Here is a 6,664-nt window from a genome sequence, read left to right as displayed (position 1 = left end):
GCTCTCTTGTTCCCTCTACAAGGATTTCATTGAGTCCCTCTCTCACTGCACACCCCAGGTCATCTCCTCTTCTCCTGTTCCTTGGACCTGCCTGACCTGCTGCGCTTTTCCAGCAACACATTTTCAGTCTGATCTCCAGCATCTGCAGTCCTCACTTTCTCCTGTAGTTCCAGACACTCTTACAGTCGTATTCTATGATATATGATACTGCCCCAGACAGTAACAGTATCCAATAAAAAGGAGATAGAAATGTAGCGATGATAGGTATAACGGCCAGAGCTCTACACATTTAAAGTAAATTAATTCAATCCGACAGAGAGTTCAGCTCCTTTCATAGATGCTATGAGTGGCTCTTAAAAGAGCCTTTGGGTTGTCAGATTCAAGAATAGTCTCTTCACTTTTTAGCAGATCCAGCAGCGGCGGATTTCTTGGGAAGCAGGACAGCCTGGATATTAGGCAGCACCCCGCCCTGAGCGATGGTCACCCCACCCAGCAGCTTGTTGAGCTCCTCGTCGTTGCGCACGGCCAGCTGTAGGTGCCTGGGGATGATGCGGGACTTCTTGTTGTCCCGGGCCGCGTTGCCGGCCAGCTCCAGGATTTCAGCCGTCAGATACTCCAGCACCGCAGCCAGATAGACCGGCGCTCCAGCACCCACACGCTCAGCATAGTTACCCTTTCTCAGGAGCCTGTGAACACGGCCCACCGGGAACTGCAGGCCAGCCCGGGACGACCGAGACTTCGCCTTGGCGCGACCTTTTCCACCGCCCTTTCCTCTTCCAGACATGGTTACAATCTCACCAGCACTTTTAGAAAGAATGCTACACTCCGCCCACATTGCGGCCTCTTATACCTTCGGGAGGAATGATGGGGCGGCCTTTTCGGATTGGTCAGTATCTCCTAATGTTGTTTCAATTCCCAATCAGAAATCTGCTTCATTCCCCCAATCGGGTGAGGGCCGAATCGACAGGCGCCAAATCATCAACCGCTTTCTTTCCAATCTGAAAATCCCGCCAATCTCCAAACAAAGGAGTATGTTTTACCTGAATAATGAAGTACAAAAACTGAGGGAGTTCAAAAAACATTAATACTCATGTTAATTTACTTTTAGTTTACAAATGCGTACTTCACACGGTCTTACTCTCCCTCATCTGCCGATCTGTATCTGTCCATTTCTGATCTTGAGAGTGGGTTATTTTCTAAACCTTGAGAAGCTGAAACTAAACCACGTTGCCGCACTTTTCATTTAGGCGTCTTGCAGTTTCATTTCGGGATTTATAACATTTCTCAGTCTTACGCGAATGTCTGTTAACCAGCAACTGTTAACATGCTGTATATATGTGTGACTTTTGCATTCACTCAACATCTGGTCCTTCGTCTCATAGTCAGTGTTGTTTCAAGACAGTTTTTATTCTGTTACCATCAAACACTGATGAGAGCGGTAAAACGTTACACTATTTGACAACCACTTAGAAATATTCCTCCAATCTGTGCCCCCAGGAGAAAGTGAGAACTGTAGATTCTGGGGATCAGAGGCTTATGCCTAAAACGTCCAGATGAAGGGCTGACGCTTGAAACATCGATTCTCCTGCTGCTCCGATGCTGCCTGACCTATTGTGCGTTTCCAGCACCACACTCTCGACTCCAATCTATGCTCGTCTGTTTCTGCGATGTATTTTTGTAAACTCTATTTCACAGTCTTAACGTGTCAGTATGTTGCTGGTCTGTAACTCAAACCTCTGAACTGTACCTTGTTGCTTTATTTGTCGGTGTCAACTTTGAAAGTACCGGATACCACTATGGACAGACTCAGGCAGGACTCACTACCCTCCACTCCCATACCCTATCAGCTTCTGCAAATTGAAGTTGGGTTTGTATTTATAACTGCAGCATTTTGATAAAGGATCATACTTTGCAGATATTGTCAGTAACAACGTACAATGTCACTGCTAATGTTACATTGTTTATGCCAGTTTCTAGCTAATCAACAGTTGTATTATACCCGAACAATTTATTGCTTTGCAGTGACTCAGTATTTAATTCTGTAATCTTGTATTTACTCAGTTTCAGTCAATCACTGGCATGACAGAAAGCAAATATCTCAACATCTCAAAGTTTCTGATGAAATAGATGGTTAATCTTTTTTTTTCACTCCATCCCTGATACGTCAGGGTAACTTATAACTGAATCGATCAGTATGTGATCTGTGAGCACACATATATCAGTAAGTTACAGATAAAGTGCATGGTGAATGATGCCTCCCAATCCTGTTATGCAGATACAGTGTATATGTTGTAGTTATTAATTTCTTTCTATCTTGTGTCACTTTAAATATCTCAAAGCAGAAGACTATAAGAAGCATGAGATTTCTGTGACATTTCTGTCTGTCTGTGTGTACTCTGTCATCAGAACAGATCACAAAGGCTTTAGCTATGGTCTTCATCTCATTTTGATGTTTAGTGCCCGAAACCAAAGACTTTTTTATATGTATCAAAAAAAAGATATATGACTACATTAGCATAAATTAGGCTGATAACCCAACCCTAACTGCTCTGTGTGGAACAGAACAAGGGGAGAATGTTCTGCATTGCTTTCTTCGATAGAAGGCTTCCTGTTCAAAACTGTGTCCCTTAATCTGGATTCTCTCAGGAGCAATGCCATACTCCCAGCATCAACTCTGTCAACTCCCTTCAGATCATTTTATTTTTGCTTTAAAGGTCACATATTGTTCTTCAAAACTCCAATGAGAATATATTAAACCATTTCATACTTACAAAGAGAACCGGTGTATCAATCTGCAGCTCTAAGCTTCTGCTATGTGAATGTGAGTACAGGTATCACCCTATACCTGTTGGTTTCTACTGTGCGAATATGACAGTTTCTGGTCTGTAAATGTGATAGTTTAATCAATTGTCCATGTCAGTTTCTGCATTGTTAAAATGTGAACGCAGTTATCAATGTCTATCTGCCATCTTCTGCTCAGTGAACATGTGGGGGTCGATATTGAAATGTACCTGTTGCTCTCAGCGACAGGAACACATGAGTGTAGTTATCAATCTTTCCCTGTCAGTTTCTTCAATGTAAATGCATTGGTGTAGTTATCCATCTGAACTGATGAAGGGCTTTTAAACAAAGCATCGATTCTCCTGCTCGTCAGATGCTGCCTGACCTGCTGTGCTTTTCCAGCACCACACTCCCGCCTCTAATCTCCAGCATTTGCAATCCTCACTTTTGTCCATCCACCTGTACCTGTCAGCTTCTGATCTGTGAATATGGGAGTGTAGTTACTGATCTGTCCATCCGTTTCTCCAATTTGAATATGACTGTCTTGTTATCTATCTCTCCATGTCAGTTTCTGTGATGTGAAGATGACAGTCCAATTATCTATCTGCCCCTGTCAGATTCTGCTGTGTGAATATGAGAGTGGCATTAACAGTCTCTACCTGTCAGCCTTTGCTATGTCAATGCAATCTTAGTTATCAATCTGCCCCATTAGGTTCTAATTGAATGTAAAAATATAGTAATCAATATATACTTGTGAGATTTTGCTCTGGGAATGTGGGTGTGTTATCAAAATGTACTTGTCAGTTTCTGCAATGTGAATGCTTGAGTGCAGACTTCAGTCTGTACCTGACAGTTTCTGCAATGCGAATGTGTATGTGCAATCACCAGTCTATTTCTGACAGCTTCAACTATATGAATGGATGAGTGCATCTGTACCTGAAAGTATCTGTGCCAGTTAGTTTGTGTTCTGTGAATAAGTGAATGTACTTATATATTTGTCTCTGTTTAACATGACACTTGCAGAAACTGCAGGAGCTCTTTTTACTTCAAATCTCTGTTGCTCAACATGAATAAGATTTTATGTGGCATAGTGGCACAGTGGTGCCAGGGACACAGATTCAATTCCAGCCTTGGTTCATTATCTGTATGCAGTTTGCACATTCTGCCCATGTCTCCATGGGTTTCCTCTGAGTGCTCTAGTTGCATGGTCCAAACATGTGCAGGTTTGCTGGATTAGCCATGGTAAATTGTCCTGTATTATTCAAGGATGTGCAGTGTCAGTGGGTTAACTATGGTAAACGTGGAGTTATGGGGATTGGGTGGGGTCTACATCTGGGTGGGATCCGTTTTGGAGAGTTGTTGCAGGGGGAATGGGCCAAATGACCTCTGTCTGCACTGGAGAAATTCTATGTACTGTAAATGAAAGTGAGACTTTTTCTATCATTGTCAGTCTCGACAGTATAGAGCAGTTTTGATAATTTTCACAACTTTTAATCAATGGCACAGTTTATGATTGTAAGTTATATCCTGCATCTGTATTTTGAATTTGTTGTTCACATGTTTGTAGCTTTCTTATTCTGTGTCCAATAACCTCTAGGTATCTGTCTGAATGTGTACCTTTTCATGTCAATATTTGATTTCCCTTTGGACAGGCATGCTGTTTTGGAAAGTGTAGGGGGGTGATGGATGTTCATGCTATGTTCCCCTGAGAATCCAAGTTTCTGGTATTGAGACTGGCTCTAATGCAATGAGGGGTATGCCAGCTTCCAAGAGATCAATTGTGTTACGGGATTCTGTAATCCAAGTTACAGACAGATGTTTCGGTGGTCAGAAACGATAAAGCATAATGGCATGTTGGTTCCCTGGTGCCAGGATCAAGGATGTCTCAGAGATGGTACAGAATGTTCTCATGGGGGAAGGGGGCCAGCAAGAGGTCATTGTCCACAACAACATAGGAAGGGAAAAAGTTGAGATTCTGAAGGGAGATTACAGAGAGTTAGGCAGAAATTTAAAAAGGAGGCTGGGAATTTGTGTTGCAGATGTTTCATCCCCTGTCCAGGTGACATTCTCAGTGCTTGGGAGTCTCCTGTGAAGCACTTCTGTGATGTTTCCTCCAGCATTTATAATGATTTGTACCTGCCGCTTCCGGTTGTCAATTCCAGCTGTCCGTGGACACTGCAGCGGACAGCTGGAACTGACATCCGGAAGCGGCAGGTACAAATCACTATAAATGCCGGAGGAAACATCACAGAAGCGCTTCACAGGAGGTTCCCAAGCACTGAGGATGTCACCTGGAAAGGGACAAAACATCTGCAACACAAATTCCCAGCTTGACGAACACAAACACAACAAGGAGGTTACTCCCAGTGCTACAAACTATTGAGGGCAGGAATAGGAGGATAGAGCAGATAAATGCATGGCTGAGGAGCTGGTGTATGGGAGAAGGATTCACATTTTTGGATCATTGGAATCTCTGGAGTTAGAAGTGACCTGGACAAGAAGGACGGATTGCACCTAAATCAGAGGGGACTAATATACTGGCAGGGAAATTTGCTCGAGCTGCTCGGGAGGATTTAAATTAGTAAAGGTGGGGGCATGGGGTGGGACCCAGGGAAATAGTGAGGAAAGAGATCAGTCTGAGACTGGTACAGTTGAGAACAGAAGCGAGTCAAACAGTCAGGGCAGGCAGGGACAAGGTAGGACTAATAAATTGAACTGCATTTGTTTCAATGCAAGGGGCCTAACAGGGAAGGCAGATGAACTCGGGGCATGGTTAGGAACATGGGACTGGGATATCATAGCAATTACAGAAACATGGCTCAGGGATAGGCAGGACTGACAGCTTAATGTTCCATGATATAAATGCTACAGGAAGGATAGAAAGGGAGGCAAGAAAGGAGGGGGAATGGCATCTTTGATAAGGTATAGCATTACAGCTGTGCTGAGGCAGGATATTCCTGGAAATACATCCAAGGAAGTTAATAGTCAAAGGGAAATTGAGAAACAAACTTGTAAGGAGATCTCAGCTATCTGTTAGAATAGTAGGGTGGTTATGGTAGGGGATTTTAACTTTCGAAACATAGACTGGGACTGTCATAGTTTAAGGATTTAGATGAAGAAGAATTTGTTAAGTGCGTACAAGACAATTTTCTGAATCAGTATGTGAATGTACCTACGAAAGAAGGTGCAAAAGTTGACCTATGCTTGGGAAATAAGGCAGGGCAGGCGACTGAGGTGTCAGTGGGGGAGCACTTTGGGGCCAGCGACCATAATTCAATTAGATTTAAAATAGCGATGGAAAAGGATAGACCAGATATAAAAGTTGAAGTTCTAAATTGGAGAAAGGCCAACTTTGACGGTATTAGGCAAGAATTTTCAAAAGCTGATTGGGGGCAGATGTTCGCAGGTAAAGGGATGGCTGGAAATTGGGAAGCCTTCAGATATGAGATAACGAGAATCCAGAAAAAGTATATTCCTGGCATGGTGAAAGGAAAGGCTGATAGGTGATGGATGACTAAAGAAATTGTGGGTTTGGTTAAGAAGAAGAAGGAAGAATATGTAAAGTATAGACAGGATAGATTGAGTGAATCCTTAGAGTATAAAGGAAGTAGGAGTATAATTAAGAGGGAAATCAGGAGGGCAAAAAGGGGACCGGAGATAGCTTTGGAAAATAGAATTAAGGAGAATCCAAAGGGTTTTTATTATTAAATACATTAAGGACAAAAGGGTAACTAGGGAGAGAATTCGGCCCCTCAAAGATCAGCAAGGTGGCCTTCGTGTGAAGCCACAGAAAATGGCGGAAGATACCAAATGAGTATTTTGCATCAGTATTTATTGTGGAAAAGGATATGGAAGATATAGACTGTAGGGAAATAGATGGTGA

The 6,664-nt window shown here is 42.8% G+C and overlaps 1 pseudogene; it reads right to left on the bottom strand.

Annotated features, from left to right (window-relative positions):
- Positions 1 to 315: 315 nt before the first annotated feature.
- Positions 316 to 784, bottom strand: LOC140470821 (histone H2A-like; annotated as a pseudogene).
- Positions 785 to 6,664: the final 5,880 nt, after the last annotated feature.

This window comes from Chiloscyllium punctatum, chromosome 52 (genome assembly GCF_047496795.1).
Source record: "Chiloscyllium punctatum isolate Juve2018m chromosome 52, sChiPun1.3, whole genome shotgun sequence".
Taxonomy (NCBI): domain Eukaryota; kingdom Metazoa; phylum Chordata; class Chondrichthyes; order Orectolobiformes; family Hemiscylliidae; genus Chiloscyllium; species Chiloscyllium punctatum.
This window is presented reverse-complemented; position numbering and strand designations above follow the sequence as displayed.